Source organism: Equus quagga, chromosome 11 (genome assembly GCF_021613505.1).
Source record: "Equus quagga isolate Etosha38 chromosome 11, UCLA_HA_Equagga_1.0, whole genome shotgun sequence".
Lineage (NCBI taxonomy): Eukaryota > Metazoa > Chordata > Mammalia > Perissodactyla > Equidae > Equus > Equus quagga.
Genome location: NC_060277.1, coordinates 30,829,668 through 30,844,762, shown reverse-complemented (window position 1 = coordinate 30,844,762; position 15,095 = coordinate 30,829,668).

The window sequence follows — 15,095 nt, the reverse complement described above, 5'->3', positions numbered from 1 at the left end:
AACTCTTGTGAAAATACAGTATAAACGAGTCTCAAAATATACTAAATTTCTTAATGGGAAACCAGTAGAATGGTAAGACTGCTTTTAAACATTTAAGAAAAACCAAAGTGTTTCTATTCACAGAAAGAGAGAATGCTGGAATAAGATTTCTAAATCACATACCAAACTGGTTGATGTCCTACGGGCAACAAAAATAAATAAAACTTTGGGATAAACTCTTTAGCATGGTTGCACCTCTATGTGCATCTTAAAATTCATTTGCATTGCTATCTGACGTGAAGCATTTGTGGCACTATTGATTTTATACAATCAATAGCTCCCTTTACAGAGTTGTTAAACCCTCTATCAATAACAAATAATAAATAAAATAAAATAAAATGTATATACCCCTAGAAAATTACAGGACTCTTGGCTAGTCCTGTTGGGCAATGCTCTAGTGTGACATTGAATGTACATGCAGCCATCTTTTACCTATTCCTAAATTATAGATATTTTTATACAACACCATGAAGATTCTCTACCTACACTGTGAACGTTAAATGAAAATATGTTTAGAAAATGTTTAATAAAGTGCTTGGCACAAAGTATCCTTATAACACAGGGTACTTATTTTAAATATTATATTCATTAATATCATGTCTAAAAACACAATCCCCAAGCTTCTCTTTCTCCGGAAGGACCTGACCTACCTCAGCCAACATTAGATAACATGGTAAATATTACTAATGCTTACCGATATCCAACAATCTTCTTCTTCTGATTACAAAGAAGACAAATTTCGTGATCCATTGAATTTAGGGATAGTGAGCCCACACATCTAATTTTGAATATTGCATGTGTCAATTCTGGGGCCAAACATTTATCTTCTAGAAGTCAACTTTCTGGGTCTCTCTGTTTTTACCTGTCATGACAAAACTGTGCTGCAACATCAGGAAATATTGAAATAGAAACCTCCATTCCATCAGCCTTGAATACCCATGGTAGAGCAGAGCCCCCTTGTAGCATGAGAAAGAAAAATACATCTTTTTTTCTTTGCACTAAAATCTTGGGTTGGTTTGTTACTGAAGCATAACCAAACTGTTATGATCAATACAATGCTTTATGTCAGTTTTTCTCAAAATGTCTTTGAACACCAAATTATTCCTTGAATAATAGGTCTTATTTTTAAAAAGTGTACTAAGCCCTACATAATACTTCCATCAGGTCCACAATTTATGTTATATTAAAATCTCTAAAATCTTCTCTAACACAGAAGCATGATTGATTTTCTTTAACACAGAAATTTATAAATTTACTTGAGAAAAAAATCTATTGCAACATATTTATTGACATTGTACAGTACAGCAAGTGATGGATGACCAGTTTAGAAACTTTTACCCCAGGCAGGACAAGAGATGCCTAATTGAAAATAAACTCAAAGAATAGTGTGCAAAAAAATGCAAGAGAATTAAAACACGCCATTGAGGGCTTTATTTTTAATGCATTCTGAAATTTGGGTACAAAATATAGTCTTCTTTTACCTTAAGAGTAAAAGAAATATTAATAATAACAACAGAGAACATTTATCACTGGATTACTAATGAAACTTTAGCATTTGCACTTAAATTTGAAGGAAAAAAAGGAGTTATACACAATGTTGTCATATCCAAACTTAACCTGAAGAAGAATTACAAACAATGACAGGTTTTTATCGTTTCTATTAATTTTAATTACTTATTGGTTCTGAAGTGGTCTTTACAGTGAGGTAATCAGAGTGAATTTTTATGGGATTCAAGTTTGAGGAAAGAAATGGAGAAATCAAATATGTTGTATTCTCTCTCTGTTAGTACGGTGACAGACACTGGCTATTTTCTTTCTTTCTTCCTCTTGTCTGTTTTTCTTTTTTTACTTGTTTCTTTTATTCTTTCTTCTCTTTATAATTTTGAACATATACAAAAAGAAACTTCCTCCTGTGCTTATACATACAATTATAACGATCATCTAGATCTCTATCAGTGATCCTGAAAAGTAGTTATACCTCTGTTGCAATGATTAGAAGTAACTCTTCTACTTTGATGTTTAAACATTTGTGAACTTGGCAAATATCACCACATAAAATTAGTGTATTGAAATAATACTATTTACTTACACATCAATACACTGAATATCAATTTAATATTTTAAAAGATTCTTTACAAAAGATAAATAATAACTACAAGATATTATGAATATCCTATTAGGCTCTGTAGCACAGTATACATAGAGGTAGAAAAGAATATATGTTACCATGTCAAATCTTATGGATTATTTTGAAATCTACCGTAGATTTTGTGTGTGTGTGTGAGGAAGATTTGCCCTGAGCTGACATCTGTTGCCAATCTTCCTGGTTTTGCTGAGGAAGATTGTCGCTGAGCTAACATCTCTGCCAGTCTTCCTCTATTTCATGTGGGACGCTGCCACAGCATGGCTTGATGAGCTGTGCTAGGTCTGCACCTGGGATCGGAACCTGCAAACCCTGGGCCGCTGAAGCAGAGAGCGTGAAATTAACCCCTACACCACTGGGCCAGCCCCTTAGATTTTGAGAGACAATTTTTGTGTGTATATCTGACATGTCCTTAAGGGTTCTAGGTATTTTCACTGCAAGAAACTTTGCCATGAGCAGTTTTGCCACAAACATTTTTGCTGCACAACTAATTGGCCATAAGGCAATTTTGCCATAAAAGATAAAATCATTATGAAATGTGAAAATTAAGATCAAAATTAAAAAGATGACTGGGAAAAATAAAAATACAAAGTATTTTAATACAAATCTTTAAATATTTAAATGTGTGTAGATTCATGGCAGTACTGCACAAAGAACTGATATTATTTTGTAGATTGTTACCTAAGCATTTTTTCTTCCAAATCTTTCATTCATAGTATTACATACTTTTATTTTTTACTCATTAATTCACCTTGATCTGTGTTGCACTTTTTTTTTTTTTGCTAAAATGTCTGTCTTTATTGAGAGGTATCAGTCTCATCCAAATACTAGGATAGTGAAACCATTAACTAAGTGAAACCAAATGAAAACCATTTGTAACCAAATGAAATCATAATGAAGCCAAAACTGTCAATCAAGCAGTTATTTTCTCTGGTGAAATTGCCTTTACAGCCAATTAGTTGTCTGGCAAAAATGTTTGCAATGAAACTTCTTGCAGTGAATCTGCTTGCCACAAAAATGCTTATGGTGAAAATACATCACATGGTCCTTAAGCACCCTTACAAACATCACCAGAAATAAGATAAACTTTAGATTTTCAAGTGCCTTCAGAGTAAACACACATTTCAATGAGGAACTGTTTCAAGTGAGAATGAAACAATTTATAGTACAATATAAGCCCCTGTAAGCTACTAATCCTGTATTATCATTCTGCAATTCTTTATTGCAATGTTCTTAGTATTATCTTTCTCATTTAAAAAAATAGTAAAGATAGGGTTTAAAGAAAAACTGCAAAGTATCAAACTGGAATAGAGTATCAAAACTTTTTTATAGATAAATAAGTAAATAGCCAGGCAACGTGAGATTCAGGATTTATGTGACTATGAAACTTCTGCAGACTTCGGAGTAGAACATTTCTACCAAAGATGAACACTTAAACAAAAATTACAATATACTAATACACTGGTGGAATTTCAGTGATATGAGGGGCAGTCAATAAAATAGGAAAAGAAGTCTATGCAAACAAATAAAAGCAATAGAATAATCTGAAATTATATATATGAGTGTATCTGTACACACACACACATACATATATTTATGCATATTCTTCAAAGAATAAAACAGAAAAAGCATCCAGAGAAAACAATAAAAGGCTATAAAGTAAACAAAACAAGGGTTGTATGTGAAGAAAAAGCAATAGGAAATCTTGAACGTGAAAAAAATACAGTCTTTTTAATTAAAAAATCACCCTTAGTAGACTGCATAAATAAGAGTCTGACACAGCTGGAGAGAAAATCATTGAATTGGAAAAGATTAATGAGTAACAAGCTTAAGACACTGCTGATGAGATGAAGAGAGAAAAAACTTTAAAATGGAAACAAGAGATATGATGGATAAAGTGAGAAACACAGTGCACAACTATTATTTGTTGTATAAAGAGGAAGAAATGGGAGAAATGCAATAGTTAAAAAGATAATGACTGAGAACTGTGCAACATTAAAGAGAAATATACATTTTAGATTTAACGTACTAAGAAGATAAAGTAGAAGTAAATATCAAATCCAGACACATTGTAGGAAAAAAAAAAAAGTAAAACATTAGGATAAAATGAGACTAAAAGCTACCACATAACAAAAACAGATGAACTGTAAAGTAGCACCAGGCATATGGACAACACACGTAAGAGACTATGATGTCAGGTCCCTGGGCTCACATTCTGCTCTGTGACTTCTAAACGGTGTAAATTCAGGCTCCTTACTCAAGCTCTTGGTGCACTCCTCATCTACCCACTTTGCTCATATTATGTCACCTAATTCTCAGACCTGGGCCTGGAATATGAAAGAAATCAACAAATATTAGAGATTATTATTTATTATTATTTTAAAAATATCATCAGCTGCAAAAGGAGCCAGAAGACAATTGAGTTATATTTTTCAAATGCTGAGGAAAATAAATATGAACCTACAATTCTCTAACCAAGAGCCAGAGCAAGTTAAGATAATTTTAGACATAGAAATCTTTCTAGTCTGAGCTTTCATAATAGAAACATTGAATAATTCAGCAAGACGAAAAATGAACCAAAAGAGAAGGGACGGGATGTAAGAAGCAAAGATAATTTAAAAATAAGTTTGTGAATAACAAATGTTTACTATAATAAATAAAAATATTCTTTTGCATGTTAGATTGTTTTCTCTTTTGTATTTCTGTATAGATAAGCATTCCCGAGACGGTTTGGGGCTTCCCTCCAGCCCTAGAGTATTCACACTGCCAATAGATTGTAGGAAAAGAGAAGAGGTAAAATAGAAGAAATGGATTCCTGCATTTTTTTAATGAAAACTCCCTGACATCTAAATTGTTGAAGTTATATCTTTTTTTTTTTTTCCCCGATGAAGTTTAGCCCTGAGCCAACTACTGCCAGTCCTCCTCTTTTTGCTGAGGAAGCCTGGCCCTGAGCTAACATCATGCCCATCTTCCTCTACTTTATATGTGGGACACCTACCACAGCATGGTGTGCCAAGCGGTACCATGTCCACACCCGGGATCCGAACCGGCGAACCCGGCTGCCGAGAAGCGGAATGTGCGAACTTAACCGCTGCGCCACCGGGCCAGCCCCAGAAGTTATATCCTTATTAAAGAGTAGCAGTTCATGGTTTCCATATTCAAAGAGACCAAGAAACTGTAATAGACCTCACTTTGCCCAAGACAGCCCGTTAAAATCCAGATCTTGATGATATTTAGAATTTCACATACTTCGTTGCTGTTTAGACAAAGAAAGGTAGAAACTGTGATCGAACACACACAACTTAGAATGACTAGCACACAGTATTCATCTTCTTGTTTGGAAACAAAGTTTTTGTGGATCAGCTAGGAAATGCTAAAACCAAATTACTATATGGAGTTTCCTAATGATGCTTTGGAATTAGAAATAATCCCTGAGAGATTTCAAAAAGAATTATTATTTTTGCATTTTAAAAGATGTGATTATTTTTACCTAACACTATCTAACACAAAATCTAACACTATCAGGATTGTTTAATGTTCTATTCCAAACAGCCTCAACCCAGATAGCATTGCTACCTGAATAAAAGTAGAAAGATCATGGATCTGTACTTATTCAAAAGAGAAAATTCTGACACAGTTTTTAATATGTTGTTGGAATGAGAATATTATTTGAGTTTATGAGATGTTACTTGAGGCTTCTTTTATATTAATATATATTAAATCTCTTAAGGAGCACATTTTTTCTTCCTTTTCTTCTTTCTTTGCTTCCTCTCTTCTTCCTCCCTCTCTCCTTCACTCTTCCTCTCTTTCCCTTTGTAAAACTCCAGAAGCAGTAAATGTTAAAATCAGATCAGTAAAACAGTATTTAGTAAGAGTTTATTGCACATGGAAGAGCAGTTTGTGAACCGAGAGTCTTTAAATCCAACACTGATAAAAAGTTCAGAGGTACGATGTTATAGGATGGAGTACAGAGTGAAAATGAGGAAGTCAGTTAACATTTATAATGATTGATTATTATACTGGGGGTTCCAAACATTAGTGGATTAGTTAAAAGTGATTATCTTATCCCACTTTAGGAAGATGACTTAAATTTCTTTTATGATTGTCAGAGACATTTGCAAGACGTAACCTAAGTTGTTTCACTTGTTCATGAAATAAGCTAGATATGGTTTTGCTTACATGGCTTAAATGGTTTTGTCTGCTTGGGGATTTTCAAATCTGGTTTCCATTTTATTTTATTTTAACACCTCGTTCCCTCCATCCTTCCTTTTTCTCCCTCCTTCCCTCCCTCTCTCCCTTCTTCCCTATTTTCTTTCTCTTTCTCACTGTTTCTCTTCCTTTCTTTCCTTTCTTTCTTTCTCTCTCTTAAATTCTGGCATGCTTCTGTTTAGCTAAGCTATTTGTCTTCACAGAATTAATTCAAAACGAACAGTCCACTTCATCCCTCTCTCTTCTGTTCCTACTACTCTGTCCCTGCCTCACTCTGCTGTAGACACACTGGCCTTGGGACCTTAGAGATCTCTCATTGGCTCTTATTTCTCCTGGGAACTCTGAGCCTCCAGCTTTTTCTGAGCCTAATTCCTTGACTTCCTTCAAATCTTTCATTCCCAAATCACCTTCTCAGTGAAATCTACTCTATCTGATTTAAAACTCCATTTCCATTTCTCTTCTCTCTTTTGCCTTGATCTTTTTTTCCAAAGTATTTAATCCTTCACAGAAATCATGTTATTTAATCTTATATTTTTTGTATTTTTTGATATCTGTCTCTTACCTCTCCCACAAAAAGACACACTAAAATGTAAGCTTCATGAATATAGAGATTTTTGTATGTTGTGTTCACTACTATATCCCAAGTGTCTAGAAGAATCCCTCTCACATAAGAGGTCCTAGATATAGATAGATATTTGTTATAGATTTCATGAAAACATGAATGTCACAACAGGAAAACAAAACTTCAACTCCACTCTTAGGAGGTTGTCCTGGTGGACTCCATATAAGGAAAAGTCTTCCAGTGGGAATAATCTGCTAAGGAAGGCAAGCTAGCAAATGGACACCTATGAGTTTCACTATTCCTGTTTTGGAATTTGTTAAATATTGTATTTTTGAGTCAGCGTTCAAGGCATGATGCATCTCTTTCTCTGGATAGAATTTTTGCTATGGTTAGTCTGGATTTCTTCTATAAGCATGTATCAGGTATTTTGAAAATGGTTGAATTTATTATTTAGACCAGAAATTGTCAAACTATAGTCTGTGGACCAAATCCTGCTCATTGTCTGTTTTTGGACAATCTGAGAGTAAGAATGGTTTTCGTATTTTAATTGTTGAAAAATATATAAAATATTATTTCCCAGCATGTGATTATTATATAAATTCTGTTCAATGTCCTTAAATAAAGTTTGTTTGTTTTTGAGGAAGATTGGCCATGAGCTAACTACTGCCAGTCCTCCTCTTTTTTTTGCTGAGGAAGCCCAGCCCTGAGCTAACATCCGTGCCCATCTTCCTCTATAAATAAAGTTTTATTGGAACACAATCATGTCCACTTATTTATGTGGTGTCTGTGATTGCTTTTGTGCCATAATGACAGAGTTGAGTAATTTTAACAGAGACCCTATTGCCCACAAGTCTAAAATATTTACTAATTGGTTCTGCTGAATAAAGTTTACTGACTCCTAATAAGACCATATATTTCAAGATAGAGAAGAGATAAATCCAGAAGGATTGAGTCCCACTAGAGGCAATAGGAACAACAGACAGAAAACATGCATTAGGAGAACGTTGGCCTTGTGACACTGTCTCTGGAGTCATGAACTAGACATGACATACAGTGGCTACCTCTTCTGGGATAGATGAGGGGATTTGGTTTGATTTTTGAGAAACTTGATTGATGGTAAGTTAGGATATTTTGAGAATTTTGTATGTAAAAAATTGGATAGTTTTTGTGCTAAGAAAGTGGAATATGATGACCACCAATGAGAGTGTCAGACTAGACCAACCCAGCACCAATTTTACCACCAGTTGTCTCCATGGCTTCAGCAGGAAGCTGGATAAAGGTCTAAAATGTAAAATTCCAAGGCTTAATGAGGGCTCGTTTCCAGCATGTGGGACAGATAAATAAAAGTGAATTGTCGGTGTAAAGAAAGTATATTGGAGGAAAAATGACTGAAAAAGCTACTGAGAAATAGAAAACAGTGACATGACACATTTGAAAATGTTCAGCTTTATGGTCCTAGCTGCCATAAAAGTCCAGTTGCATTCCTGGCTTTAAGTTTTATAAAGTTCTCCAGGATCTTTATTAATGATGCTCCTTCAGGTGGGAAAAAGAGGAAGTGACCTAAATAACTGTAGAAAACAGAATTTTGAGTTACATAACTTAGAACAATAATAACTATAAAACAATCTCTGTACTCTAGTTGGTAAATTTGTTCCTCACAGGACTGTGGGTTAGGAATCCTGAAGCTACTTTATTTGTATACCAGGACTCAACACACAAGTAAATATATTGTAGGTAATGAAGGACAGATTTTTCACTGTCCAAGAAAACAGTTACAAGTGAGAAAAAAACAACGTGCTAAAATGAACCCTGTGGTGCTGGATTGAAACAGGTGTTATCAACATAGACTCTTTTTACATAGGTAGCTCAATGGATCAACAGATAGATACACAGATAGACACATAGATACATAGATTGATAGGTAAATATGGATGTGTGTACACATGAGTTAGTATAATGTGTGTATGTGTCAATATTTTACACCTATATCTATCTATCTTCCTAACTATCTATCCCCTTGCTCTATTCATTGAAGAGGAGCTAGAAGCAGTGACACCCTACTAGCAATGAGCATACCTATGGCTCAAATTTTGGTTTCTAAATATCATTCTCCGTGAAAAGGAATCAGAGCTCCTTGGAGAAATGGCTGATTCCGGAAATGAGGCAATGAAATTATAAGATGATCCTGGAGCATCTTATGGTGGTGCCTAAAAATGAAAAAGTGCCAAGAAAATTTTTTTAAGGCTAGTGCATATTGAAGGGGCACATAAGCCATCCTGAAAGGGCTCCTAATGGCCAAAGTTGGAAGACCTTGAACAACAAAATAAATAACAATGGTATTGGATTCTAACCCCAAAAGTGAAGTAAAAATTGATGAGTCCATATGATATAATAAATTAAAAAACAGATTAATAAATAGAGGAGAATAGGCAAATATCCCTTACAGGAGAATTTTAGATATTAGTGGTGAAAGAAAAGTAGTAAATGGAAAAATCACCAATCCAGTCATGGATGCAGAAACGAGTGGACAAAAGTTTAAGAAAAAACAGGATATTTGTATAGTCTCAAAGTATCTCTTACAAAGTATTTAGTAATTAAAAAGGGAAGTAAAGCAACTTTGCAAAATTCCTACCAAACACCACTTTTGCCAAGTGGTCAATGTTAACAACACTAGTAATAAAATATATGGATATCATGTGTCCCTAATATGATGCACTAAGAAAGACATGTGGTCTCTGGGATATGTTCCCTAATGCTGCATAACCTCAATCTAATCAAGAGAAAACATCAGACAAACCCAAAGTGACAGACATTCTACAAACTGACCAGTATTTTTCAAAAGTGTAAAGTTTTGAAAGAAAAGCAAAGTCTGAGTCATTTGCCTACATTAGAGGAGACACTCCAACAAAATGCAATATAGGAGCCTCTATTGCATCCTGGAACAGAAAAATGACCATAGTAGAAAAAAAGGATGAAATTCACATAAATTCTGCATTCTAATTAATAGCATTGTATCAACGTTAACTTCGTAGTTTTGATAGTCTATGGTTATCTACGTAGTTATTATAAGGGGGAGCTAGTTGAAATGTATGTAGAAACTCTGTATACTTTTTTTGCAACTCTTCTGTAAATTTAAAATTATCTAAACGTAGAAAGTTTTTAAAAATGCTCCCTGTTATCCTCTTCTCTTTTGTCCAAAAGGACCCTAACAGTACTGAGATGAAAGTCATTCCAGGTGAGCAGGCAGAGAATGGAAAAACCAGCAGAGTTAAGGCATAAGCTGCTTCCTGAGCGTCATGACACTTTCTATTCCCTTCAGGAACAGACGTAGCCAGAAGGAAAAAATGAGCAGAAGGAGAAAGTCAGAGTGGTTTATCTTCTTTTCATGCCCAGAGGAAGAAGAAAAGTAGCTCTTAGAAACCAGAGGAGAGCAAAGCTGAATACCATGTTTTATTCCCACACTTTCTCTATTTCTTTTTAAATAATTATTTTATTGCCGGAGGAATGCTCTTCAAACAATAAAATCTAGGCATTTTATTAAATAGCAATTCAAACAAAAAGTTTAGCATATTTATCATTTTACTCTTGTTCCTCATAGATATTTAAACAGAATAAGCCAAATGGCAGTCTGATTCCCTCATGTCCACAGAAATGATGGGAATAACATCGCCTGTAATATTAACTAATGAAAGTTAGGTTTCCAAAGAGCAGTGATGATATGATTTTTCAATCTTCTTATTAGAACACGGGGGGAAAAGTTTTTGATTTACCTGTCTATTTCAGACTACAAATTATCAATAGGGCCTTTACTTCCTTATTTCCATCTGAAATCAGACAGAATGGGAGTGGTATGCAGGAGAGGAATAATGTGTGTATTTACATTCTGACCTATGGCTATCATCAGAAATAGTTTAAGCAAAAGGAAAATTCACTAAGTTCTAGAGTAATTAATGACAAATCTTCACCTAAATCACTGGCAATTTTTTGCCATCTGAAGTGGATGACTCTCTTTTCCCTTTAAGTCCCACAGCAAGGATAATGAATTCTGAAACATACAGGGGCAAGCAGATAAAATAATTGAATGAATTAGGCTGTGGTGGGCACTGTGGCAAATTGAAGAGCCGTTGTCTCTGCATAATAGCAGCTGCTAATGGGTAAGACTTAATTATTGCATTGCAGGAAGGAAAGCACAGTCTTTTCAGATTGTGTTTTTCAAGTGAAAGCAAAATCCGAGATTTTTATGTAAAATCTCTCCAGCCTGTGCTTTCTTTCCCACAGGATTTTTAGTGCTATTTGGCCTATACAGTGCTCGCTTCTCTTCCAACAGCAGAATAGGCAGCAGGGGCACTGAGATGATAAGAGAGTTAGAGGATGAGTGTCTGTTCCTAGTAGCAGACTATACACTTGTTGGATTTTTTTTTTTAAAAAAATCTTTGTTCAAATAAGAATGGCTAATGAAGGCTTAAGACAGGTTTTATTTGGGGATGGCCCAGAGGCTGAGTGCTTAAGTTTGTGCACTCTGCTTAGGCGGCCCAGGGTTTCGAGGGTTCGGACCCTGGGCATGGACATGGCACTGCTCATCAGGCCGTGCTGAGGTGATGTCCCACATGGCAGAAGCAGAAGGACCTACAACTACTTACTGAGGGGCTTTGGGAAGAAGAAGAAGTAAAAAAAAAGAGAAGATTGGCACTTGATGTTAGCTCAGGTGCCGATCTTAAATCAAAAAAAAAGAAAGAAAGGTTTTATTTGCTACAGGACACCTTTAATGATAATTTATACACTGAAGTACATGTAAATTTCCAAGAGGAGATTCTTAGTATTCTGGTATTCAATTTTTCCTAAGTTATAAACAGACGTTTCATGGCTTTGGGAAACTAAAATGCCATGTATCTAAATACATCTGCATTTATATATATTTATGAAGTTTTATTTTCTGGGTATTTCTGTACATTTGAAAGTGCATTCACCCATGCATTTTTTTTACCTTCTCAAGTTTCAGAATGTTCATCTAAGTACTTTGATAAAATGTCACCAGTAGATTGTTTTACCCTGGGCAAATGTGAATAGTAATCTTGAGTTGGGTTTAAGCAGATGTTTGCAGAGCCTTTGCTCACATTTCTGATTTTGATACTCCAGTCTGTTCTTTATGTTATGATTATGTCTCAGCACTCTATAATCATGCTTCATCAATTCACGCTGGTTCAATGTATCCTTAGCGTGTTTCTTTTGTGAACCTCACTTGTTGTGGCCCTACTCCAGCTGGATTGGGGAGCCTGCTGAGATTCAATTCTCTGCACACATCCTTCTGAGAGCAACTGTCATTTCAGTGTATTTAGATAAGTTTATATACGTGTATATACTTTTGATTCTTTTGTTTGAAACAAAACTTTTATGCTATTGCCAGTCAAATTTGACATGTGTTACAAGTAAATGTCTCACTGAGATGCAATGAAAGTCTTTAACTGGTAATCAGAATATCCTGACTTGAGTTTTTACTTTGCCCCTTGTTAATTATATAACTTCAAAAGGTCAACCATACTTAGCCTCAGTTTCTTTATCTCTGAAAAGGTGAAATTATACTAAAGGGATGCTAAAGTCTCTTCTATCTTTCAAAGGTTCTAATATTCAAAGGAAGTAGTTCTCAAATGAGAAAGCATTAGAATCACCCATGGGGCTTGTTAAATGATGGCTGAGCCCCAAGCCCAGAGATTTGATTTAATAGTTCAGAGGTGAGGACCATGTTTGCCTTCTAACAAGTCCCAGGTAATGACGTTGGTTTTCCAGACCACACTTTTAGTAGCACTACTCTATAAAACATTACGCATTAGCATTACGCTGTGTTCAATTTTACATAATATATCAGCTGAGTAACATTTTCTGTTTCTATATGACTTTAAAAATTTTACAAGATTACATGGGTTGGGCACATAAGGCATGACAATATAGTAATAGGAGAAAGGACTTTGAAACCACTCATACTTGACGTTGAATCTCATTTATCTCTGTAAACTCTTTGAACCTCAATTTCTTCATTTCGAAAGTAAGAGGGCTAGCACTTGCTTCATAAAGATGCTATAAGGGTTACATACATGTAAATATGTGCATTGCATTTAGATTTCAATGATGTCTTCACCACCTTCCTCCCAATCCCCTGTTCTTATTTTACTGCAAAGACTATTTGTCCACAATTCAGGTAGCTAACACAATAAGAAAGTTTACTTATTTCAATATTTAATAAGTGCCTATCTGTCTTGTCATGTACAAGTGACAGGGAGACTAGGTGATAAGAAAATATTATGAAAGTGAGTAATACACACCACCTATTCTCAGAAAGCTTCATTCTAGTATATAACTCAGAAGGTTCTGCTTTGACTTACCTTTAAAATGTTTGAGTAGCCATCTAAGGAAGGTCTTTCAGAAGGTGATAAGGGTAGAAGAAAAATAATAGAGGCATGAATTATTTGTCTTTGGAACTCAAATATATATACACACACACACACACACACACACACATATATCTTGTTAAGCCTGTGTATTTTGATTTTCTATCAATGTATGATAAAGAAAATAAAATGACAACAATCATTTTCTTGTTCCCTATTATACAATTAGGGCAGATTTTGGTAGGAATGGCTCATCTGCTACACAAGGATCGCTCACATGACTGGCAGTTGGAGCTGGCCACTGGCTGGGATCTAAGCTGGAGCTGTTAGCTATGGGTTCGGCTTCTCCTCCATGTGGGCCTCCCCACATGGCTGTTTGGGCTTCCTCACAATGGGATTCCAAGAATGAGCGTTATCGACGAGGGTGAAAGCAGAAGCAGATCTCTTTAAGCCCGGCTTTTGGCTTTGAACCTTAGCCACCCGCGTAAAGTCTTTGAGCCTCAATTTCTTCATCCATAGAATGGGCCTAATAAGCTTACTTCAAAGAGATGATGCAAGGATTAATATATGTAAATTAGTGGATTGCATTTAGTGTTAGCTAAACAGCATCACTTCTGCAATATTTTATTGGTGAAATTCAGTCATGAGGGCACATAAGGTGATGGTGTCAGTGACCTCTCAATGGGAAGAATACGAAGATTTTATGGCCATCTGTCATTACCACAATGAGACTGAGAGTAACAGGGCTAGAAAAGGGTGACAGAGATCAGAATATAAACAACTTATAATTTATGCTAAATGCCCAACTTTCATCCTGAAGCTGAAAAGAAGTCATTTAAACAGTGGAGTGACATGCACGTATTTGGTTTGTAATTAGATTATTTTGCAAGCATTGTGAGCAAAGGTATGAGAGGGCCCAGTGGGTGTAGAGGAGACTAGTTTTAAGCTGCTTCAATTTTTTACATTCCAGGGCACGAGAGCTAAACTGAGAGAGGAGTTGCAGCACAGAAAGTGGCAGAATGGAGACAGAGATTTAGAAATTGGAGGTAGAGGTGGGAAATGAGGTTTATTTTTGGAGAACCCTAAGAAAGGCAGTGGGAGCAGGCGTGGTGGTGAGGGAGGAGGGGGACCTGTGGGAAGGTGATGTATTTAATTTTGGACATTTGGGTTTAAAGGTGAATGAGAGATTTCAGAGATGGTGGTACTATTTTGAGCTCACAGTTTTGCTGAATTCCTGCTTCACAGACGGATGGTCCAGAAAGAAAATATAACCACAAAAAATAGTCTATTATTTGTGGCTAGTTAAAAGAGATTTCTTTTTTTTTTTAGAAAGGAAAAGTCCATAAATTGTTGAGTTAAATTTCTACAAGAGATAGAACAGTTAAAATACACCTAGGTACTAGGATTAAGAGAAAATATATAATCCTATATTTGTCTAAATGTTAATTGTTAATTAGCAATTCCTGAATTTTCATTAATCTGTTCCCAGAAAATGAGTGTGTATTCTTGCAGAGACTTCTATTTAAAAGGTTCTGGGGAGGTTGGTACCAATGGCTGAATTTATTTGCCCGTAACTGGTTTCTGCATCTTAGATAAAAGAGGTATGAAGATTCTCCCCTCTTCCCTGTCCTTGACAGTGTGCACAAATAGTTTTCTGCTTCTTCAACAACTGAAACAAAAGAATTGCTGTTGACCTTCTTTTCTTCTCGATCCATCATCAGCCACTTCCCTTTAGAGTATTGATTTTTTTAAGGAAAAA